At 34.8% G+C, this 26,028-nt stretch overlaps 3 long non-coding RNA genes across 3 annotated transcripts; all 3 read left to right on the top strand.

Annotated features, from left to right (window-relative positions):
- The first annotated feature begins 5,328 nt into the window (after nucleotides 1–5,328).
- On the top strand, nucleotides 5,329–5,726 carry LOC144988782 (uncharacterized). The gene is made up of 2 exons (XR_013652812.1): nucleotides 5,329–5,459; nucleotides 5,539–5,726. It is a non-coding gene; the product is annotated as an uncharacterized LOC144988782 (long non-coding RNA).
- A 7,170-nt stretch (nucleotides 5,727–12,896) lies between these two features.
- Nucleotides 12,897–13,305, top strand: LOC144988784 (uncharacterized). The gene is made up of 2 exons (XR_013652814.1): nucleotides 12,897–13,038; nucleotides 13,118–13,305. It is a non-coding gene; the product is annotated as an uncharacterized LOC144988784 (long non-coding RNA).
- Nucleotides 13,306–14,854: 1,549 nt separating this feature from the next.
- On the top strand, nucleotides 14,855–15,263 carry LOC144988783 (uncharacterized). Its single transcript, XR_013652813.1, has 2 exons — nucleotides 14,855–14,996; nucleotides 15,076–15,263. It is a non-coding gene; the product is annotated as an uncharacterized LOC144988783 (long non-coding RNA).
- The last annotated feature ends 10,765 nt before the right edge of the window (nucleotides 15,264–26,028 follow it).

The raw sequence follows: 26,028 nt of genomic DNA, 5'->3' as shown, positions 1-26,028 counted from the left end.
TTGAACACAAAATGCTCTAAAAAGCACGTTTTGTCATTTGTAGTTCAAAACAAGTGTTATTCATGGTCACATTGTAAGTTTCAAAGTCCAGACAGTCAGAAACATCCTTTTTTCACACTTTTGACTCATTTGACTGAAAAAATGATTTTTAACTACAAAACGCTCTCAAAAGCACGTTTTGTCATTTGTAGTTCAAAACAGGTGTTATTCATGGTCACATTGTAAGTTTCAAAGTCCAGACAGTCAGAAACAGGCTTTTTTCACACTTTTGGCTCATTTGACTGACAAAATGATTTTTAACTACAAATGCTCTCAAAAGCACGTTTTGTCATTTGTAGTTCAAAACAAGTGTTATTCATGGTCACATTGTAAGTTTCAAAGTCCAGACAGTCAGAAACATCCTTTTTTCACACTTTTGACTCATTTGACTGAAAAAATGATTTTTAACTACAAAACGCTCTCAAAAGCACGTTTTGTCATTTGTAGTTCAAAACAAGTGTTATTCATGGTCACATTGTAAGTTTCAAAGTCCAGACAGTCAGAAACATCCTTTTTTCACACTTTTGGCTCATTTGACTGACAAAATGATTTTTAACTACAAATGCTCTCAAAAGCACGTTTTGTCATTTGTAGTTCAAAACAAGTGTTATTCATGTTCACATTGTAAGTTTCAAAGTCCTGACAGTCAGAAACATGCTTTTTTCACACTTTTGACTCATTTGACTGACAAAATGATTTTTGAACACAAAACGCTCTAAAAAGCACGTTTTGTCATTTGTAGTTCAAAACAAGTGTTATTCATGGTCACATTGTAAGTTTCAAAGTCCAGACAGTCAGAAACATGCTTTTTTCACACTTTTGGCACTTTTGACTGACAAAATGATTTTTGAACACAAAACGCTCTCAAAAGCACGTTTTGTCATTTGTAGTTCAAAACAAGTGTTATTCATGGTCACATTGTAAGTTTCAAAGTCCAGACAGTCAGAAACAGGCTTTTTTCACACTTTTGGCTCATTTGACTGACAAAAAGATTTTTGAACACAAAATGCTCTCAAAAGCACGTTTTGTCATTTGTAGTTCAAAACAAGTGTTATTCATGGTCACATTGTAAGTTTCAAAGTCAAAACTGTCAGAAACAGGCTTTTTTCACACTTTTGGCTCATTTGACTGACAAAATGATTTTTAACTACAAAATGCTCTCAAAAGCACGTTTTGTCATTTGTAGTTCAAAACAAGTGTTATTCATGGTCACATTGTAAGTTTCAAAGTCCAGACAGTCAGAAACATGCTTTTTTCACACTTTTGGCTCATTTGACTGACAAAATGATGTATAACTACAAAACGCTCTCAAAAGCACGTTTTGTCATTTGTAGTTCAAAACAAGTGTTATTCATGGTCACATTGTAAGTTTCAAAGTCCAGACAGTCAGAAACATCCTTTTTTCACACTTTTGGCACTTTTGACTGACAAAATTATTTTTGAACACAAAACGCTCTAAAAAGCACGTTTTGTCATTTGTAGTTCAAAACAAGTGTTATTCATGGTCACATTGTAAGTTTCAAAGTCCAGACAGTCAGAAACATGCTTTTTTCACACTTTTGACTCATTTGACTGAAAAAATGATTTTTAACTACAAAACGCTCTCAAAAGCACGTTTTGTCATTTGTAGTTCAAAACAGGTGTTATTCATGGTCACATTGTAAGTTTCAAAGTCCAGACAGTCAGAAACATCCTTTTTTCACACTTTTGGCTCATTTGACTGACAAAATGATGTGTAACTACAAAACGCTCTCAAAAGCACGTTTTGTCATTTGTAGTTCAAAACAAGTGTTATTCATGGTCACATTGTAAGTTTCAAAGTCCAGACAGTCAGAAACATCCTTTTTTCACACTTTTGGCTCATTTGACTGACAAAATGATGTGTAACTACAAAACGCTCTCAAAAGCACGTTTTGTCATTTGTAGTTCAAAACAAGTGTTATTCATGTTCACATTGTAAGTTTCAAAGTCCAGACAGTCAGAAACATCCTTTTTTCACACTTTTGGCACTTTTGACTGACAAAATGATTTTTAACTACAAAATGATCTCAAAAGCACGTTTTGTCATTTGTAGTTCAAAACAAGTGTTATTCATGGTCACATTGTAAGTTTCAAAGTCCAGACAGTCAGAAACATCCTTTTTTCACACTTTTGGCTCATTTGACTGACAAAATGATTTTTGAACACAAAACGCTCTAAAAAGCACGTTTTGTCATTTGTAGTTCAAAACAAGTGTTATTCATGGTCACATTGTAAGTTTCAAAGTCCAGACAGTCAGAAACATCCTTTTTTCACACTTTTGGCTCATTTGACTGACAAAATGATGTGTAACTACAAAACGCTCTCAAAAGCACGTTTTGTCATTTGTAGTTCAAAACAAGTGTTATTCATGTTCACATTGTAAGTTTCAAAGTCCAGACAGTCAGAAACATCCTTTTTTCACACTTTTGGCACTTTTGACTGACAAAATGATTTTTAACTACAAAATGATCTCAAAAGCACGTTTTGTCATTTGTAGTTCAAAACAAGTGTTATTCATGGTCACATTGTAAGTTTCAAAGTCCAGACAGTCAGAAACATCCTTTTTTCACACTTTTGGCTCATTTGACTGACAAAATGATTTTTGAACACAAAACGCTCTAAAAAGCACGTTTTGTCATTTGTAGTTCAAAACAAGTGTTATTCATGGTCACATTGTAAGTTTCAAAGTCCAGACAGTCAGAAACATCCTTTTTTCACACTTTTGACTCATTTGACTGAAAAAATGATTTTTAACTACAAAACGCTCTCAAAAGCACGTTTTGTCATTTGTAGTTCAAAACAGGTGTTATTCATGGTCACATTGTAAGTTTCAAAGTCCAGACAGTCAGAAACATCCTTTTTTCACACTTTTGGCTCATTTGACTGACAAAATGATGTGTAACTACAAAACGCTCTAAAAAGCACGTTTTGTCATTTGTAGTTCAAAACAAGTGTTATTCATGGTCACATTGTAAGTTTCAAAGTCCAGACAGTCAGAAACATCCTTTTTTCACACTTTTGACTCATTTGACTGAAAAAATGATTTTTAACTACAAAACGCTCTCAAAAGCACGTTTTGTCATTTGTAGTTCAAAACAAGTGTTATTCATGGTCACATTGTAAGTTTCAAAGTCCAGACAGTCAGAAACATCCTTTTTTCACACTTTTGACTCATTTGACTGAAAAAATGATTTTTAACTACAAAACGCTCTCAAAAGCACGTTTTGTCATTTGTAGTTCAAAACAAGTGTTATTCATGGTCACATTGTAAGTTTCAAAGTCCAGACAGTCAGAAACATCCTTTTTTCACACTTTTGGCTCATTTGACTGACAAAATGATTTTTAACTACAAATGCTCTCAAAAGCACGTTTTGTCATTTGTAGTTCAAAACAAGTGTTATTCATGGTAACATTGTAAGTTTCAAAGTCCAGACAGTCAGAAACATGCTTTTTTCACACTTTTGGCACTTTAGACTGACAAAATGATTTTTGAACACAAAATGCTCTAAAAAGCACGTTTTGTCATTTGTAGTTCAAAACAAGTGTTATTCATGGTCACATTGTAAGTTTCAAAGTCCAGACAGTCAGAAACATCCTTTTTTCACACTTTTGACTCATTTGACTGAAAAAATGATTTTTAACTACAAAACGCTCTCAAAAGCACGTTTTGTCATTTGTAGTTCAAAACAGGTGTTATTCATGGTCACATTGTAAGTTTCAAAGTCCAGACAGTCAGAAACATCCTTTTTTCACACTTTTGGCTCATTTGACTGACAAAATGATGTGTAACTACAAAACGCTCTCAAAAGCACGTTTTTTCATTTGTAGTTCAAAACAAGTGTTATTCATGGTCACATTGTAAGTTTCAAAGTCCAGACAGTCAGAAACATCCTTTTTTCACACTTTTGGCTCATTTGACTGACAAAATGATGTGTAACTACAAAACGCTCTCAAAAGCACGTTTTGTCATTTGTAGTTCAAAACAAGTGTTATTCATGTTCACATTGTAAGTTTCAAAGTCCAGACAGTCAGAAACATCCTTTTTTCACACTTTTGGCACTTTTGACTGACAAAATGATTTTTAACTACAAAACGCTCTCAAAAGCACGTTTTGTCATTTGTAGTTCAAAACAAGTGTTATTCATGGTCACATTGTAAGTTTCAAAGTCCAGACAGTCAGAAACATCCTTTTTTCACACTTTTGGCTCATTTGACTGACAAAATGATTTTTGAACACAAAACGCTCTAAAAAGCACGTTTTGTCATTTGTAGTTCAAAACAAGTGTTATTCATGGTCACATTGTAAGTTTCAAAGTCCAGACAGTCAGAAACATCCTTTTTTCACACTTTTGACTCATTTGACTGAAAAAATGATTTTTAACTACAAAACGCTCTCAAAAGCACGTTTTGTCATTTGTAGTTCAAAACAGGTGTTATTCATGGTCACATTGTAAGTTTCAAAGTCCAGACAGTCAGAAACATCCTTTTTTCACACTTTTGGCTCATTTGACTGACAAAATGATGTGTAACTACAAAACGCTCTAAAAAGCACGTTTTGTCATTTGTAGTTCAAAACAAGTGTTATTCATGGTCACATTGTAAGTTTCAAAGTCCAGACAGTCAGAAACATCCTTTTTTTACACTTTTGACTCATTTGACTGAAAAAATGATTTTTAACTACAAAACGCTCTCAAAAGCACGTTTTGTCATTTGTAGTTCAAAACAAGTGTTATTCATGGTCACATTGTAAGTTTCAAAGTCCAGACAGTCAGAAACATCCTTTTTTCACACTTTTGGCTCATTTGACTGACAAAATGATGTGTAACTACAAAACGCTCTCAAAAGCACGTTTTGTCATTTGTAGTTCAAAACAAGTGTTATTCATGGTCACATTGTAAGTTTCAAAGTCCAGACAGTCAGAAACATCCTTTTTTCACACTTTTGGCTCATTTGACTGACAAAATGATTTTTAACTACAAATGCTCTCAAAAGCACGTTTTGTCATTTGTAGTTCAAAACAAGTGTTATTCATGTTCACATTGTAAGTTTCAAAGTCCAGACAGTCAGAAACATGCTTTTTTCACACTTTTGGCACTTTTGACTGACAAAATGATTTTTGAACACAAAACGCTCTTAAAAGCACGTTTTGTGATTTGTAGTTCAAAACAAGTGTTATTCATGGTCATATTGTAAGTTTCCAAGTCCAAACTGTCAGAAACAGGCTTTTTTCACACTTTTGGCTCCTTTGACTTGTCACGGTGCCTGGCGGTCTCCTCCCCCCTCCAGCTCTGCCCTAATGTTCCTGATTGCCACCAGCTGCCATCACTCTCCTCATCATCTTCTGTGGATTCAAAAGGAGATCAACGCCACTACTCGACGCCAGTTTGTTACCCCTTATGGTGACTGCTCTGGTTCTAGCCTCGTTACAGCTTTGTTCCAAGTCTCTGGCTCTAACTAATTCTTTGCTCCCTGTCTCAGGATCCTACCGCTCACGAGTGACGGCAGCACGGACCTTCCATTCTACGCCTCAGGAGCACGGAAACTCTCGGCAGCCGCTAACCGCTTCAAGACCCTCCAGCCACGCCACAGCCACGTCTAACCTGGACACTCCTCAAACCAGCCATCTTCACATCTGGAGCAAACAATAAATCCATTCTCATCCTCCACTTACCTGTCTTCCTTCTGGGTTGCAGCATCTGGGTTCCTCATCCTTGTGAAATCATGACATGACTGACAAAATGATTTTTAACTACAAAATGCTCTCAAAAGCACGTTTTGTCATTTGTAGTTCAAAACAAGTGTTATTCATGGTCACATTGTAAGTTTCCAAGTCCAAACTGTCAGAAACAGGCTTTTTCACACTTTTGGCTCATTTGACTGACAAAATGATTTTTGAACACAAAACGCTCTTAAAAGCACGTTTTGTCATTTGTAGTTCAAAACAAGTGTTAATTATGGTCACATTGTAAGTTTCCAAGTCCAGACAGTCAGAAACATCCTTTTTTCACACTTTTGGCTCATTTGACTGACAAAATGATTTTTGAACACAAAACGCTCTCAAAAGCACGTTTTGTCATTTGTAGTTCAAAACAAGTGTTATTCATGGTCACATTGTAAGTTTGAAAGTCCAGACAGTCAGAAACATCCTTTTTTCACACTTTTGGCTCATTTGACTGACAAAATGATGTGTAACTACAAAACGCTCTCAAAAGCATGTTTTGTCATTTGTAGTGCAAAACAAGTGTTATTCATGGTCACATTGTAAGTTTCAAAGTCCAGACAGTCAGAAACATGCTTTTTTCACACTTTTGGGACTTTTGACTGACTAAATGATTTTGAAGCACAAAACGCTCTGAAAAGCACGTTTTGTCATTTGTAGTTCAAAACAAGTGTTATTCATGGTCACATTGTAAGTTTCAAAGTCCAGACAGTCAGAAACATGCTTTTTTCACACTTTTGGCACTTTTGACTGACAAAATGATTTTTGAACACAAAACGCTCTTAAAGGCACGTTTTGTCATTTGTAGTTCAAAACAAGTGTTATTCATGGTCACATTGTAAGTTTGAAAGTCCAGACAGTCAGAAACATCCTTTTTTCACACTTTTGGCTCATTTGACTGACAAAATGATTTTTAACTACAAAATGCTCTCAAAAGCACGTTTTGTGATTTGTAGTTCAAAACAAGTGTTATTCATGGTCACATTGTAAGTTTCCAAGTCCAAACTGTCAGAAACAGGCTTTTTTCACACTTTTGGCTCATTTGACTGACAAAATGATTTTTAACTACAAAATGATCTCAAAAGCACGTTTTGTCATTTGTAGTTCAAAACAAGTGTTATTCATGGTCACATTGTAAGTTTCAAAGTCCAGACAGTCAGAAACATCCTTTTTTCACACTTTTGACTCATTTGACTGACAAAATGATTTTTAACTACAAAACGCTCTCAAAAGCACGTTTTGTCATTTGTAGTTCAAAACAAGTGTTATTCATGGTCACATTGTAAGTTTCAAAGTCCAGACAGTCAGAAACATCCTTTTTTCACACTTTTGGCTCATTTGACTGACAAAATGATGTGTAACTACAAAACGCTCTCAAAAGCATGTTTTGTCATTTGTAGTGCAAAACAAGTGTTATTCATGGTCACATTGTAAGTTTCAAAGTCCAGACAGTCAGAAACATGCTTTTTTCACACTTTTGGCTCATTTGACTGACAAAATGATGTATAACTACAAAACGCTCTCAAAAGCACGTTTTGTCATTTGTAGTTCAAAACAAGTGTTATTCATGGTCACATTGTAAGTTTCAAAGTCCAGACAGTCAGAAACATCCTTTTTTCACACTTATGGCACTTTTGACTGACAAAATGATTTTTGAACACAAAACCTTCTTAAAAGCACGTTTTGTGATTTGTAGTTCAAAACAAGTGTTATTCATGGTCACATTGTAAGTTTCCAAGTCCAAACTGTCAGAAACAGGCTTTTTCACACTTTTGGCTCATTTGACTGACAAAATGATTTTTAACTACAAAATGATCTCAAAAGCATGTTTTGTCATTTGTAGTTCAAAACAAGTGTTATTCATGGTCACATTGTAAGTTTCAAAGTCCAGACAGTCAGAAACATGCTTTTTCACACTTTTGGCACTTTAGACTGACAAAATGATTTTGAAGCAAAAAATGCTCTCAAAAGCACGTTTTGTCATTTGTAGTTCAAAACAAGTGTTATTCATGGTCACATTGTAAGTTTCCAAGTCCAGACAGTCAGAAACATCCTTTTTTCACACTTTTGGCTCATTTGACTGACAAAATGATTTTTAACTACAAAATGCTCTCAAAAGCACGTTTTGTGATTTGTAGTTCAAAACAAGTGTTATTCATGGTCACATTGTAAGTTTCCAAGTCCAAACTGTCAGAAACAGGCTTTTTTCACACTTTTGGCTCATTTGACTGACAAAATGATTTTTAACTACAAAATGATCTCAAAAGCACGTTTTGTCATTTGTAGTTCAAAACAAGTGTTATTCATGGTCACATTGTAAGTTTCAAAGTCCAGACAGTCCGAAACATCCTTTTTTCACACTTTTGGCACTTTTGACTGACAAAATGATTTTTAACTACAAATGCTCTCAAAAGCACGTTTTGTCATTTGTAGTTCAAAACAAGTGTTATTCATGTTCACATTGTAAGTTTCAAAGTCCTGACAGTCAGAAACATGCTTTTTTCACACTTTTGACTCATTTGACTGACAAAATGATTTTTGAACACAAAACGCTCTAAAAAGCACGTTTTGTCATTTGTAGTTCAAAACAAGTGTTATTCATGGTCACATTGTAAGTTTCAAAGTCCAGACAGTCAGAAACATGCTTTTTTCACACTTTTGGCACTTTTGACTGACAAAATGATTTTTGAACACAAAACGCTCTCAAAAGCACGTTTTGTCATTTGTAGTTCAAAACAAGTGTTATTCATGGTCACATTGTAAGTTTCAAAGTCCAGACAGTCAGAAACAGGCTTTTTTCACACTTTTGGCTCATTTGACTGACAAAAAGATTTTTGAACACAAAATGCTCTCAAAAGCACGTTTTGTCATTTGTAGTTCAAAACAAGTGTTATTCATGGTCACATTGTAAGTTTCAAAGTCAAAACTGTCAGAAACAGGCTTTTTTCACACTTTTGGCTCATTTGACTGACAAAATGATTTTTAACTACAAAATGCTCTCAAAAGCACGTTTTGTCATTTGTAGTTCAAAACAAGTGTTATTCATGGTCACATTGTAAGTTTCAAAGTCCAGACAGTCAGAAACATGCTTTTTTCACACTTTTGGCTCATTTGACTGACAAAATGATGTATAACTACAAAACGCTCTCAAAAGCACGTTTTGTCATTTGTAGTTCAAAACAAGTGTTATTCATGGTCACATTGTAAGTTTCAAAGTCCAGACAGTCAGAAACATCCTTTTTTCACACTTTTGGCACTTTTGACTGACAAAATGATTTTTGAACACAAAACGCTCTAAAAAGCACGTTTTGTCATTTGTAGTTCAAAACAAGTGTTATTCATGGTCACATTGTAAGTTTCAAAGTCCAGACAGTCAGAAACATCCTTTTTTCACACTTTTGACTCATTTGACTGAAAAAATGATTTTTAACTACAAAACGCTCTCAAAAGCACGTTTTGTCATTTGTAGTTCAAAACAGGTGTTATTCATGGTCACATTGTAAGTTTCAAAGTCCAGACAGTCAGAAACATCCTTTTTTCACACTTTTGGCTCATTTGACTGACAAAATGATGTGTAACTACAAAACGCTCTCAAAAGCACGTTTTGTCATTTGTAGTTCAAAACAAGTGTTATTCATGGTCACATTGTAAGTTTCAAAGTCCAGACAGTCAGAAACATCCTTTTTTCACACTTTTGGCTCATTTGACTGACAAAATGATGTGTAACTACAAAACGCTCTCAAAAGCACGTTTTGTCATTTGTAGTTCAAAACAAGTGTTATTCATGTTCACATTGTAAGTTTCAAAGTCCAGACAGTCAGAAACATCCTTTTTTCACACTTTTGGCACTTTTGACTGACAAAATGATTTTTAACTACAAAATGATCTCAAAAGCACGTTTTGTCATTTGTAGTTCAAAACAAGTGTTATTCATGGTCACATTGTAAGTTTCAAAGTCCAGACAGTCAGAAACATCCTTTTTTCACACTTTTGGCTCATTTGACTGACAAAATGATTTTTGAACACAAAACGCTCTAAAAAGCACGTTTTGTCATTTGTAGTTCAAAACAAGTGTTATTCATGGTCACATTGTAAGTTTCAAAGTCCAGACAGTCAGAAACATCCTTTTTTCACACTTTTGGCTCATTTGACTGACAAAATGATGTGTAACTACAAAACGCTCTCAAAAGCACGTTTTGTCATTTGTAGTTCAAAACAAGTGTTATTCATGTTCACATTGTAAGTTTCAAAGTCCAGACAGTCAGAAACATCCTTTTTTCACACTTTTGGCACTTTTGACTGACAAAATGATTTTTAACTACAAAATGATCTCAAAAGCACGTTTTGTCATTTGTAGTTCAAAACAAGTGTTATTCATGGTCACATTGTAAGTTTCAAAGTCCAGACAGTCAGAAACATCCTTTTTTCACACTTTTGGCTCATTTGACTGACAAAATGATTTTTGAACACAAAACGCTCTAAAAAGCACGTTTTGTCATTTGTAGTTCAAAACAAGTGTTATTCATGGTCACATTGTAAGTTTCAAAGTCCAGACAGTCAGAAACATCCTTTTTTCACACTTTTGACTCATTTGACTGAAAAAATGATTTTTAACTACAAAACGCTCTCAAAAGCACGTTTTGTCATTTGTAGTTCAAAACAGGTGTTATTCATGGTCACATTGTAAGTTTCAAAGTCCAGACAGTCAGAAACATCCTTTTTTCACACTTTTGGCTCATTTGACTGACAAAATGATGTGTAACTACAAAACGCTCTCAAAAGCACGTTTTGTCATTTGTAGTTCAAAACAAGTGTTATTCATGGTCACATTGTAAGTTTCAAAGTCCAGACAGTCAGAAACATCCTTTTTTCACACTTTTGACTCATTTGACTGAAAAAATGATTTTTAACTACAAAACGCTCTCAAAAGCACGTTTTGTCATTTGTAGTTCAAAACAAGTGTTATTCATGGTCACATTGTAAGTTTCAAAGTCCAGACAGTCAGAAACATCCTTTTTTCACACTTTTGACTCATTTGACTGAAAAAATGATTTTTAACTACAAAACGCTCTCAAAAGCACGTTTTGTCATTTGTAGTTCAAAACAAGTGTTATTCATGGTCACATTGTAAGTTTCAAAGTCCAGACAGTCAGAAACATCCTTTTTTCACACTTTTGGCTCATTTGACTGACAAAATGATTTTTAACTACAAATGCTCTCAAAAGCACGTTTTGTCATTTGTAGTTCAAAACAAGTGTTATTCATGGTAACATTGTAAGTTTCAAAGTCCAGACAGTCAGAAACATGCTTTTTTCACACTTTTGGCACTTTAGACTGACAAAATGATTTTTGAACACAAAATGCTCTAAAAAGCACGTTTTGTCATTTGTAGTTCAAAACAAGTGTTATTCATGGTCACATTGTAAGTTTCAAAGTCCAGACAGTCAGAAACATCCTTTTTTCACACTTTTGACTCATTTGACTGAAAAAATGATTTTTAACTACAAAACGCTCTCAAAAGCACGTTTTGTCATTTGTAGTTCAAAACAAGTGTTATTCATGGTCACATTGTAAGTTTCAAAGTCCAGACAGTCAGAAACATCCTTTATTCACACTTTTGGCTCATTTGACTGACAAAATGATGTGTAACTACAAAACGCTCTCAAAAGCACGTTTTTTCATTTGTAGTTCAAAACAAGTGTTATTCATGGTCACATTGTAAGTTTCAAAGTCCAGACAGTCAGAAACATCCTTTTTTCACACTTTTGGCTCATTTGACTGACAAAATGATGTGTAACTACAAAACGCTCTCAAAAGCACGTTTTGTCATTTGTAGTTCAAAACAAGTGTTATTCATGTTCACATTGTAAGTTTCAAAGTCCAGACAGTCAGAAACATCCTTTTTTCACACTTTTGGCACTTTTGACTGACAAAATGATTTTTAACTACAAAACGCTCTCAAAAGCACGTTTTGTCATTTGTAGTTCAAAACAAGTGTTATTCATGGTCACATTGTAAGTTTCAAAGTCCAGACAGTCAGAAACATCCTTTTTTCACACTTTTGGCTCATTTGACTGACAAAATGATTTTTGAACACAAAACGCTCTAAAAAGCACGTTTTGTCATTTGTAGTTCAAAACAAGTGTTATTCATGGTCACATTGTAAGTTTCAAAGTCCAGACAGTCAGAAACATCCTTTTTTCACACTTTTGACTCATTTGACTGAAAAAATGATTTTTAACTACAAAACGCTCTCAAAAGCACGTTTTGTCATTTGTAGTTCAAAACAAGTGTTATTCATGGTCACATTGTAAGTTTCAAAGTCCAGACAGTCAGAAACATCCTTTTTTCACACTTTTGGCTCATTTGACTGACAAAATGATGTGTAACTACAAAACGCTCTAAAAAGCACGTTTTGTCATTTGTAGTTCAAAACAAGTGTTATTCATGGTCACATTGTAAGTTTCAAAGTCCAGACAGTCAGAAACATCCTTTTTTTACACTTTTGACTCATTTGACTGAAAAAATGATTTTTAACTACAAAACGCTCTCAAAAGCACGTTTTGTCATTTGTAGTTCAAAACAAGTGTTATTCATGGTCACATTGTAAGTTTCAAAGTCCAGACAGTCAGAAACATCCTTTTTTCACACTTTTGGCTCATTTGACTGACAAAATGATGTGTAACTACAAAACGCTCTCAAAAGCACGTTTTGTCATTTGTAGTTCAAAACAAGTGTTATTCATGGTCACATTGTAAGTTTCAAAGTCCAGACAGTCAGAAACATCCTTTTTTCACACTTTTGGCTCATTTGACTGACAAAATGATTTTTAACTACAAATGCTCTCAAAAGCACGTTTTGTCATTTGTAGTTCAAAACAAGTGTTATTCATGTTCACATTGTAAGTTTCAAAGTCCAGACAGTCAGAAACATGCTTTTTTCACACTTTTGGCACTTTTGACTGACAAAATGATTTTTGAACACAAAACGCTCTTAAAAGCACGTTTTGTGATTTGTAGTTCAAAACAAGTGTTATTCATGGTCATATTGTAAGTTTCCAAGTCCAAACTGTCAGAAACAGGCTTTTTTCACACTTTTGGCTCCTTTGACTTGTCACGGTGCCTGGCGGTCTCCTCCCCCCTCCAGCTCTGCCCTAATGTTCCTGATTGCCACCAGCTGCCATCACTCTCCTCATCATCTTCTGTGGATTCAAAAGGAGATCAACGCCACTACTCGACGCCAGTTTGTTACCCCTTATGGTGACTGCTCTGGTTCTAGCCTCGTTACAGCTTTGTTCCAAGTCTCTGGCTCTAACTAATTCTTTGCTCCCTGTCTCAGGATCCTACCGCTCACGAGTGACGGCAGCACGGACCTTCCATTCTACGCCTCAGGAGCACGGAAACTCTCGGCAGCCGCTAACCGCTTCAAGACCCTCCAGCCACGCCACAGCCACGTCTAACCTGGACACTCCTCAAACCAGCCATCTTCACATCTGGAGCAAACAATAAATCCATTCTCATCCTCCACTTACCTGTCTTCCTTCTGGGTTGCAGCATCTGGGTTCCTCATCCTTGTGAAATCATGACATGACTGACAAAATGATTTTTAACTACAAAATGCTCTCAAAAGCACGTTTTGTCATTTGTAGTTCAAAACAAGTGTTATTCATGGTCACATTGTAAGTTTCAAAGTCCAGACAGTCAGAAACATCCTTTTTTCACACTTTTGGCTCATTTGACTGACAAAATGATGTGTAACTACAAAACGCTCTCAAAAGCACGTTTTGTCATTTGTAGTTCAAAACAAGTGTTATTCATGTTCACATTGTAAGTTTCAAAGTCCAGACAGTCAAACATCCTTTTTTCACACTTTTGGCACTTTTGACTGACAAAATGATTTTTAACTACAAAACGCTCTCAAAAGCACGTTTTGTCATTTGTAGTTCAAAACAAGTGTTATTCATGGTCACATTGTAAGTTTCAAAGTCCAGACAGTCAGAAACATCCTTTTTTCACACTTTTGGCTCATTTGACTGACAAAATGATTTTTGAACACAAAATGCTCTAAAAAGCACGTTTTGTCATTTGTAGTTCAAAACAAGTGTTATTCATGGTCACATTGTAAGTTTCAAAGTCCAGACAGTCAGAAACATCCTTTTTTCACACTTTTGACTCATTTGACTGAAAAAATGATTTTTAACTACAAAACGCTCTCAAAAGCACGTTTTGTCATTTGTAGTTCAAAACAGGTGTTATTCATGGTCACATTGTAAGTTTCAAAGTCCAGACAGTCAGAAACATCCTTTTTTCACACTTTTGGCTCATTTGACTGACAAAATGATGTGTAACTACAAAACGCTCTAAAAAGCACGTTTTGTCATTTGTAGTTCAAAACAAGTGTTATTCATGGTCACATTGTAAGTTTCAAAGTCCAGACAGTCAGAAACATCCTTTTTTTACACTTTTGACTCATTTGACTGAAAAAATGATTTTTAACTACAAAACGCTCTCAAAAGCACGTTTTGTCATTTGTAGTTCAAAACAAGTGTTATTCATGGTCACATTGTAAGTTTCAAAGTCCAGACAGTCAGAAACATCCTTTTTTCACACTTTTGGCTCATTTGACTGACAAAATGATGTGTAACTACAAAACGCTCTCAAAAGCACGTTTTGTCATTTGTAGTTCAAAACAAGTGTTATTCATGGTCACATTGTAAGTTTCAAAGTCCAGACAGTCAGAAACATCCTTTTTTCACACTTTTGGCTCATTTGACTGACAAAATGATTTTTAACTACAAATGCTCTCAAAAGCACGTTTTGTCATTTGTAGTTCAAAACAAGTGTTATTCATGTTCACATTGTAAGTTTCAAAGTCCAGACAGTCAGAAACATGCTTTTTTCACACTTTTGGCACTTTTGACTGACAAAATGATTTTTGAACACAAAACGCTCTTAAAAGCACGTTTTGTGATTTGTAGTTCAAAACAAGTGTTATTCATGGTCATATTGTAAGTTTCCAAGTCCAAACTGTCAGAAACAGGCTTTTTTCACACTTTTGGCTCCTTTGACTTGTCACGGTGCCTGGCGGTCTCCTCCCCCCTCCAGCTCTGCCCTAATGTTCCTGATTGCCACCAGCTGCCATCACTCTCCTCATCATCTTCTGTGGATTCAAAAGGAGATCAACGCCACTACTCGACGCCAGTTTGTTACCCCTTATGGTGACTGCTCTGGTTCTAGCCTCGTTACAGCTTTGTTCCAAGTCTCTGGCTCTAACTAATTCTTTGCTCCCTGTCTCAGGATCCTACCGCTCACGAGTGACGGCAGCACGGACCTTCCATTCTACGCCTCAGGAGCACGGAAACTCTCGGCAGCCGCTAACCGCTTCAAGACCCTCCAGCCACGCCACAGCCACGTCTAACCTGGACACTCCTCAAACCAGCCATCTTCACATCTGGAGCAAACAATAAATCCATTCTCATCCTCCACTTACCTGTCTTCCTTCTGGGTTGCAGCATCTGGGTTCCTCATCCTTGTGAAATCATGACATGACTGACAAAATGATTTTTAACTACAAAATGCTCTCAAAAGCACGTTTTGTCATTTGTAGTTCAAAACAAGTGTTATTCATGGTCACATTGTAAGTTTCCAAGTCCAAACTGTCAGAAACAGGCTTTTTCACACTTTTGGCTCATTTGACTGACAAAATGATTTTTGAACACAAAACGCTCTTAAAAGCACGTTTTGTCATTTGTAGTTCAAAACAAGTGTTAATTATGGTCACATTGTAAGTTTCCAAGTCCAGACAGTCAGAAACATCCTTTTTTCACACTTTTGGCTCATTTGACTGACAAAATGATTTTTGAACACAAAACGCTCTCAAAAGCACGTTTTGTCATTTGTAGTTCAAAACAAGTGTTATTCATGGTCACATTGTAAGTTTGAAAGTCCAGACAGTCAGAAACATCCTTTTTTCACACTTTTGGCTCATTTGACTGACAAAATGATGTGTAACTACAAAACGCTCTCAAAAGCATGTTTTGTCATTTGTAGTGCAAAACAAGTGTTATTCATGGTCACATTGTAAGTTTCAAAGTCCAGACAGTCAGAAACATGCTTTTTTCACACTTTTGGGACTTTTGACTGACTAAATGATTTTGAAGCACAAAACGCTCTGAAAAGCACGTTTTGTCATTTGTAGTTCAAAACAAGTGTTATTCATGGTCACATTGTAAGTTTCAAAGTCCAGACAGTCAGAAACATGCTTTTTTCACACTTTTGGCACTTTTGACTGACAAAATGATTTTTGAACACAAAACGCTCTTAAAGGCACGTTTTGTCATTTGTAGTTCAAAACAAGTGTTATTCATGGTCACATTGTAAGTTTGAAAGTCCAGACAGTCAGAAACATCCTTTTTTCACACTTTTGGCTCATTTGACTGACAAAATGATTTTTAACTACAAAATGCTCTCAAAAGCACGTTTTGTGATTTGTAGTTCAAAACAAGTGTTATTCATGGTCACATTGTAAGTTTCCAAGTCCAAACTGTCAGAAACAGGCTTTTTTCACACTTTTGGCTCATTTGACTGACAAAATGATTTTTAACTACAAAATGATCTCAAAAGCACGTTTTGTCATTTGTAGTTCAAAACAAGTGTTATTCATGGTCACATTGTAAGTTTCAAAGTCCAGACAGTCAGAAACATCCTTTTTTCACACTTTTGACTCATTTGACTGACAAAATGATTTTTAACTACAAAACGCTCTCAAAAGCACGTTTTGTCATTTGTAGTTCAAAACAAGTGTTATTCATGGTCACATTGTAAGTTTCAAAGTCCAGACAGTCAGAAACATCCTTTTTTCACACTTTTGGCTCATTTGACTGACAAAATGATGTGTAACTACAAAACGCTCTCAAAAGCATGTTTTGTCATTTGTAGTGCAAAACAAGTGTTATTCATGGTCACATTGTAAGTTTCAAAGTCCAGACAGTCAGAAACATGCTTTTTTCACACTTTTGGGACTTTTGACTGACTAAATGATTTTGAAGCACAAAACACTCTGAAAAGCACGTTTTGTCATTTGTAGTTCAAAGCAGGTGTTATTCATGGTCACATTGTAAGTTTCAAAGTCCAGACAGTCAGAAACATGCTTTTTCACACTTTTGGCACTTTAGACTGACAAAATGATTTTGAAGCAAAAAATGCTCTCAAAAGCACGTTTTGTCATTTGTAGTTCAAAACAAGTGTTATTCATGGTCACATTGTAAGTTTCCAAGTCCAGACAGTCAGAAACATCCTTTTTTCACACTTTTGGCTCATTTGACTGACAAAATGATTTTTAACTACAAAATGCTCTCAAAAGCACGTTTTGTGATTTGTAGTTCAAAACAAGTGTTATTCATGGTCACATTGTAAGTTTCCAAGTCCAAACTGTCAGAAACAGGCTTTTTTCACACTTTTGGCTCATTTGACTGACAAAATGATTTTTAACTACAAAATGATCTCAAAAGCACGTTTTGTCATTTGTAGTTCAAAACAAGTGTTATTCATGGTCACATTGTAAGTTTCAAAGTCCAGACAGTCCGAAACATCCTTTTTTCACACTTTTGGCACTTTTGACTGACAAAATGATTTTTGAACACAAAACGCTCTTAAAAGCACGTTTTGTCATTTGTAGTTCAAAACAAGTGTTATTCATGGTCACATTGTAAGTTTCAAAGTCCAGACAGTCAGAAACAACCTTTTTTCACACTTTTGGCTCATTTGACTGACAAAATGATTTTTGAACACAAAACGCTCTTAAAAGCACGTTTTGTGATTTGTAGTTTAAAACAAGTGTTATTCATGGTCACATTGTAAGTTTCCAAGTCCAAACTGTCAGAAACAGGCTTTTTTCACACTTTTGGCTCATTTGACTGACAAAATGATTTTTAAATACAAAATGCTCTCAAAAGCACGTTTTTTGATTTGTAGTTCAAAACAAGTGTTATTCATGGTCACATTGTAAGTTTCCAAGTCCAAACTGTCAGAAACAGGCTTTTTTCACACTTTTGGCTCCTTTGACTAACAAAATGATTTTTAACTACAAACGCTCTGAAAAGCACGTTTTGTCATTTGTAGTTCAAAACAAGTGTTATTCATGGTCACATTGTAAGTTTCAAAGTCCAGACAGTCAGAAACATGCTTTTTTCACACTTTTGGCACTTTTGACTGACAAAATGATTTTTGAACACAAAACGCTCTTAAAGGCACGTTTTGTCATTTGTAGTTCAAAACAAGTGTTTTTCATGGTCACATTGTAAGTTTGAAAGTCCAGACAGTCAGAAACATCCTTTTTTCACACTTTTGGCTCATTTGACTGACAAAATGATTTTTAACTACAAAATGCTCTCAAAAGCACGTTTTGTGATTTGTAGTTCAAAACAAGTGTTATTCATGGTCACATTGTAAGTTTCCAAGTCCAAACTGTCAGAAACAGGCTTTTTTCACACTTTTGGCTCATTTGACTGACAAAATGATTTTTAACTACAAAATGCTCTCAAAAGCACGTTTTGTGATTTGTAGTTCAAAACAAGTGTTATTCATGGTCACATTGTAAGTTTCCAAGTCCAAACTGTCAGAAACAGGCTTTTTTCACACTTTTGGCTCATTTGACTGACAAAATGATTTTTAACTACAAAATGATCTCAAAAGCACGTTTTGTCATTTGTAGTTCAAAACAAGTGTTATTCATGGTCACATTGTAAGTTTCAAAGTCCAGACAGTCAGAAACATCCTTTTTTCACACTTTTGGCTCATTTGACTGACAAAATGATGTGTAACTACAAAACGCTCTCAAAAGCATGTTTTGTCATTTGTAGTGCAAAACAAGTGTTATTCATGGTCACATTGTAAGTTTCAAAGTCCAGACAGTCAGAAACATGCTTTTTTCACACTTTTGGGACTTTTGACTGACTAAATGATTTTGAAGCACAAAACGCTCTGAAAAGCACGTTTTGTCATTTGTAGTTCAAAACAAGTGTTATTCATGGTCACATTGTAAGTTTCAAAGTCCAGACAGTCAGAAACATGCTTTTTTCACACTTTTGGCACTTTAGACTGACAAAATGATTTTGAAGCAAAAAATGCTCTCAAAAGCACGTTTTGTCATTTGTAGTTCAAAACAAGTGTTATTCATGGTCACATTGTAAGTTTCAAAGTCCAGACAGTCAGAAACATGCTTTTTTCACACTTTTGGGACTTTTGACTGACTAAATGATTTTGAAGCACAAAACGCTCTGAAAAGCACGTTTTGTCATTTGTAGTTCAAAACAAGTGTTATTCATGGTCACATTGTAAGTTTCAAAGTCCAGACAGTCAGAAACATGCTTTTTTCACACTTTTGGCACTTTAGACTGACAAAATGATTTTGAAGCAAAAAATGCTCTCAAAAGCACGTTTTGTCATTTGTAGTTCAAAACAAGTGTTATTCATGGTCACATTGTAAGTTTCCAAGTCCAGACAGTCAGAAACATCCTTTTTTCACACTTTTGGCTCATTTGACTGACAAAATGATTTTTAACTACAAAATGCTCTCAAAAGCACGTTTTGTGATTTGTAGTTCAAAACAAGTGTTATTCATGGTCACATTGTAAGTTTCCCAGTCCAAACTGTCAGAAACAGGCTTTTTTCACACTTTTGGCTCATTTGACTGACAAAATGATTTTTAACTACAAAATGATCTCAAAAGCACGTTTTGTCATTTGTAGTTCAAAACAAGTGTTATTCATGGTCACATTGTAAGTTTCAAAGTCCAGACAGTCAGAAACATCCTTTTTTCACACTTTTGGCACTTTTGACTGACAAAATGATTTTTGAACACAAAACGCTCTTAAAAGCACGTTTTGTCATTTGTAGTTCAAAACAAGTGTTATTCATGGTCACATTGTAAGTTTCAAAGTCCAGACAGTCAGAAACAACCTTTTTTCACACTTTTGGCTCATTTGACTGACAAAATGATTTTTAACTACAAAATGCTCTCAAAAGCACGTTTTGTTATTTGTAGTTCAAAACAAGTGTTATTCATGGTCATATTGTAAGTTTCCAAGTCCAAACTGTCAGAAACAGGCTTTTTTCACACTTTTGGCTCATTTGACTGACAAAATGATTTTTAACTACAAAATGATCTCAAAAGCACGTTTTGTCATTTGTAGTTCAAAACAAGTGTTATTCATGGTCACATTGTAAGTTTCAAAGTCCAGACAGTCAGAAACATCCTTTTTTCACACTTTTGGTACTTTTGACTGACAAAATGATTTTTGAACACAAAACGCTCTTAAAAAGCACGTTTTGTCATTTGTAGTTCAAAACAAGTGTTATTCATGGTCACATTGTAAGTTTCAAAGTCCAGACAGTCAGAAACATCCTTTTTTCACACTTTTGGCTCATTTGACTGACAAAATGATTTTTGAACACAAAACGCTCTTAAAAGCACGTTCTGTGATTTGTAGTTTAAAACAATTGTTATTCATGGTCACATTGTAAGTTTCCAAGTCCAAACTGTCAGAAACAGGCTTTTTTCACACTTTTGGCTCATTTGACTGACAAAATGATTTTTAAATACAAAATGCTCTCAAAAGCACGTTTTTTGATTTGTAGTTCAAAACAAGTGTTATTCATGGTCACATTGTAAGTTTCCAAGTCCAAACTGTCAGAAACAGGCTTTTTTCACACTTTTGGCTCCTTTGACTGACAAAATGATTTTTAACTACAAATGCTCTCAAAAGCACGTTTTGTCATTTGTAGTTCAAAACAAGTGTTATTCATGGTCACATTGTAAGTTTCAAAGTCCAGACAGTCAGAAACATCCTTTTTTCACACTTTTGGCACTTTTGACTGACAAAATGATTTTTAACTACAAAACGCTCTCAAAAGCACGTTTTGTCATTTGTAGTTCAAAACAAGTGTTATTCATGGTCACATTGTAAGTTTCCAAGTCCAAACTGTCAGAAACATGCTTTTTTCACACTTTTGGCACTTTTGACTGACAAAATGATTTTTGAACACAAAATGCTCTTAAAAGCACGTTTTGTGATTTGTAGTTCAAAACAAGTGTTATTCATGGTCATATTGTAAGTTTCCAAGTCCAAACTGTCAGAAACATCCTTTTTTCACACTTTTGGCTCATTTGACTGACAAAATGATGTGTAACTACAAAACGCTCTCAAAAGCATGTTTTGTCATTTGTAGTGCAAAACAAGTGTTATTAATGGTCACATTGTAAGTTTCAAAGTCCAGACAGTCAGAAACATCCTTTTTTCACACTTTTGGCACTTTAGACTGACAAAATGATTTTTGAACACAAAACGCTCTTAAAAGCACGTTTTGTGATTTGTAGTTTAAAACAACTGTCATTCATGGTCACATTGTAAGTTTCCAAGTCCAAACTGTCAGAAACAGGCTTTTTTCACACTTTTGGCTCATTTGACTGACAAAATGATTTTTAACTACACAATGCTCTCAAAAGCACGTTTTGTCATTTGTAGTTCAAAACAAGTGTTATTCATGGTCACATTGTAAGTTTCCGAGTCCGAACTGTCAGAAACAGGCTTTTTTCACACTTTTGGCTCCTTTGACTGACAAAATGATTTTTAACTACAAAAGCTCTCAAAAGCACGTTTTGTCATTTGTAGTTCAAAACAAGTGTTATTCATGGTCACATTGTAAGTTTCAAAGTCCAGACAGTCAGAAACATCCTTTTTTCACACTTTTGGCTCATTTGACTGACAAAATGATTTTTGAACACAAAACGCTCTTAAAAGCACCTTTTGTCATTTGTAGTTCAAAACAGGTGTTATTCATGGTCACATTGTAAGTTTCAAAGTCCAGACAGTCAGAAACATCCTTTTTTCACACTTTTGGCTCATTTGACTGACAAAATGATGTGTAACTACAAAACGCTCTCAAAAGCATGTTTTGTCATTTGTAGTGCAAAACAAGTGTTATTCATGGTCACATTGTAAGTTTCAAAGTCCAGACAGTCAGAAACATGCTTTTTTCACACTTTTGGCACTTTAGACTGACAAAATGATTTTTGAACACAAAACGCTCTGAAAAGCACGTTTTGTCATTTGTAGTTCAAAACAAGTGTTATTCATGGTCACATTGTAAGTTTCAAAGTCCAGACAGTCAGAAACATCCTTTTTTCACACTTTTGGCACTTTTGACTGACAAAATGATTTTTAACTACAAAACGCTCTCAAAAGCACGTTTTGTCATTTGTAGTTCAAAACAAGTGTTATTCATGGTCACGTTGTAAGTTTCAAAGTCCAGACAGTCAGAAACAGGCTTTTTTCATACTTTTGGCTCATTTGACTGACAAAATGATTTTTGAACACAAAATGCTCTCAAAAGCACGTTTTGTCATTTGTAGTTCAAAACAAGTGTTATTCATGGTCACGTTGTAAGTTTCAAAGTCCAGACAGTCAGAAACAGGCTTTTTTCACACTTTTGGCACTTTTGACTGACAAAATGATTTTTGAACACAAAACGCTCTTAAAAGCACGTTTTGTGATTTGTAGTTCAAAACAAGTGTTATTCGTGGTCACATTGTAAGTTTCAAAGTCCAGACAGTCAGAAACATGCTTTTTTCACACTTTTGGCTCATTTGACTGACAAAATGATTTTTGAACACAAAACGCTCTTAAAAGCACGTTTTGTCATTTGTAGTTCAAAACAAGTGTTATTCATGGTCACATTGTAAATTTCAAAGTCCAGACAGTCAGAAACATGCTTTTTTCACACTTTTGGCTCATTTGACTGACAAAATGATTTTTGAACACAAAACGCTCTTAAAAGCACGTTTTGTCATTTGTAGTGCAAAACAAGTGTTATTCATGGTCACATTGTAAGTTTCAAAGTCCAGACAGTCAGAAACAGGCTTTTTTCACACTTTTGGCACTTTTGACTGACAAAATGATTTTTGAACACAAAACGCTCTTAAAAGCACGTTTTGTGATTTGTAGTTCAAAACAAGTGTTATTCGTGGTCACATTGTAAGTTTCAAAGTCCAGACAGTCAGAAACATGCTTTTTTCACACTTTTGGCTCATTTGACTGACAAAATGATTTTTGAACACAAAACGCTCTTAAAAGCACGTTTTGTCATTTGTAGTTCAAAACAAGTGTTATTCATGGTCACATTGTAAATTTCAAAGTCCAGACAGTCAGAAACATGCTTTTTTCACACTTTTGGCTCATTTGACTGACAAAATGATTTTTGAACACAAAACGCTCTTAAAAGCACGTTTTGTCATTTGTAGTGCAAAACAAGTGTTATTCATGGTCACATTGTAAGTTTCAAAGTCCAGACAGTCAGAAACATGCTTTTTTCACACTTTTGGCACTTTAGACTGACAAAATGATTTTGAAGCAAAAAATGCTCTCAAAAGCACGTTTTGTCATTTGTAGTTCAAAACAAGTGTTTTTCATGGTCACATTGTAAGTTTCCAAGTCCAGACAGTCAGAAACATCCTTTTTTCACACTTTTGGCTCATTTGGCTGACAAAATGATTTTTAACTACAAAATGCTCTCAAAAGCACGTTTTGTGATTTGTAGTTCAAAACAAGTGTTATTCATGGTCACATTGTAAGTTTCCAAGTCCAAACTGTCAGAAACAGGCTTTTTTCACACTTTTGGCTCATTTGACTGACAAAATGATTTTTAACTACAAAATGATCTCAAAAGCACGTTTTGTCATTTGTAGTTCAAAACAAGTGTTATTCATGGTCACATTGTAAGTTTCAAAGTCCAGACAGTCAGAAACATCCTTTTTTCACACTTTTGGTACTTTTGACTGACAAAATGATTTTTGAACACAAAACGCTCTTAAAAAGCACGTTTTGTCATTTGTAGTTCTAAACAAGTGTTATTCATGGTCACATTGTAAGTTTCAAAGTCCAGACAGTCAGAAACAACCTTTTTTCACACTTTTGGCTCATTTGACTGACAAAATGATTTTTGAACACAAAACGCTCTTAAAAGCACGTTTTGTGATTTGTAGTTTAAAACAATTGTTATTCATGGTCACATTGTAAGTTTCCAAGTCCAAACTGTCAGAAACAGGCTTTTTTCACACTTTTGGCTCATTTGACTGACAAAATGATTTTTAAATACAAAATGCTCTCAAAAGCACGTTTTTTGATTTGTAGTTCAAAACAAGTGTTATTCATGGTCACATTGTAAGTTTCCAAGTCCAAACTGTCAGAAACAGGCTTTTTTCACACTTTTGGCTCCTTTGACTGACAAAATGATTTTTAACTACAAATGCTCTCAAAAGCACGTTTTGTCATTTGTAGTTCAAAACAAGTGTTATTCATGGTCACATTGTAAGTTTCAAAGTCCAGACAGTCAGAAACATCCTTTTTTCACACTTTTGGCTCATTTGACTGACAAAATGATTTTGAAGCACAAAACGCTCTGAAAAGCACGTTTTGTCATTTGTAGTTCAAAACAAGTGTTATTCATGGTCAAATTGTAAGTTTCCAAGTCCAAACTGTCAGAAACAGGCTTTTTTCACACTTTTGGATCATTTGACTGACAAAATGATGTGTAACTACAAAACGCTCTCAAAAGCATGTTTTGTCATTTGTAGTGCAAAACAAGTGTTATTAATGGTCACATTGTAAGTTTCAAAGTCCAGACAGTCAGAAACATCCTTTTTTCACACTTTTGGCACTTTAGACTGACAAAATGATTTTTGAACACAAAACGCTCTTAAAAGCACGTTTTGTGATTTGTAGTTTAAAACAACTGTCATTCATGGTCACATTGTAAGTTTCCAAGTCCAAACTGTCAGAAACAGGCTTTTTTCACACTTTTGGCTCATTTGACTGACAAAATGATTTTTAACTACAAAATGCTCTCAAAAGCACGTTTTGTGATTTGTAGTTCAAAACAAGTGTTATTCATGGTCACATTGTAAGTTTCCGAGTCCGAACTGTCAGAAACAGGCTTTTTTCACACTTTTGGCTCCTTTGACTGACAAAATGATTTTTAACTACAAATGCTCTCAAAAGCACGTTTTGTCATTTGTAGTTCAAAACAAGTGTTATTCATGGTCACATTGTAAGTTTCAAAGTCCAGACAGTCAGAAACATCCTTTTTTCACACTTTTGGCTCATTTGACTGACAAAATGATTTTTGAACACAAAACGCTCTTAAAAGCACCTTTTGTCATTTGTAGTTCAAAACAGGTGTTATTCATGGTCACATTGTAAGTTTCAAAGTCCAAACTGTCAGAAACAGGCTTTTTTCACACTTTTGGCTCATTTGACTGACAAAATGATTTTTAACTACAAAATGATCTCAAAAGCACGTTTTGTCATTTGTAGTTCAAAACAAGTGTTATTCATGGTCACATTGTAAGTTTCAAAGTCCAGACAGTCAGAAACATCCTTTTTTCACACTTTTGGTACTTTTGACTGACAAAATGATTTTTGAACACAAAACGCTCTTAAAAAGCACGTTTTGTCATTTGTAGTTCTAAACAAGTGTTATTCATGGTCACATTGTAAGTTTCAAAGTCCAGACAGTCAGAAACAACCTTTTTTCACACTTTTGGCTCATTTGACTGACAAAATGATTTTTGAACACAAAACGCTCTTAAAAGCACGTTTTGTGGTTTGTAGTTTAAAACAATTGTTATTCATGGTCACATTGTAAGTTTCCAAGTCCAAACTGTCAGAAACAGGCTTTTTTCACACTTTTGGCTCATTTGACTGACAAAATGATTTTTAAATACAAAATGCTCTCAAAAGCACGTTTTTTGATTTGTAGTTCAAAACAAGTGTTATTCATGGTCACATTGTAAGTTTCCAAGTCCAAACTGTCAGAAACAGGCTTTTTTCACACTTTTGGCTCCTTTGACTGACAAAATGATTTTTAACTACAAATGCTCTCAAAAGCACGTTTTGTCATTTGTAGTTCAAAACAAGTGTTATTCATGGTCACATTGTAAGTTTCAAAGTCCAGACAGTCAGAAACATCCTTTTTTCACACTTTTGGCTCATTTGACTGACAAAATGATTTTGAAGCACAAAACGCTCTGAAAAGCACGTTTTGTCATTTGTAGTTCAAAACAAGTGTTATTCATGGTCAAATTGTAAGTTTCCAAGTCCAAACTGTCAGAAACAGGCTTTTTTCACACTTTTGGCTCATTTGACTGACAAAATGATGTGTAACTACAAAACGCTCTCAAAAGCATGTTTTGTC

Source organism: Oryzias latipes, chromosome 21 (assembly GCF_053564925.1).
Source record: "Oryzias latipes strain Hd-rR chromosome 21, Olatipes_Hd-rR_3.1".
NCBI classification, from domain to species: Eukaryota; Metazoa; Chordata; class Actinopteri; order Beloniformes; family Adrianichthyidae; genus Oryzias; species Oryzias latipes.
This window is presented reverse-complemented; position numbering and strand designations above follow the sequence as displayed.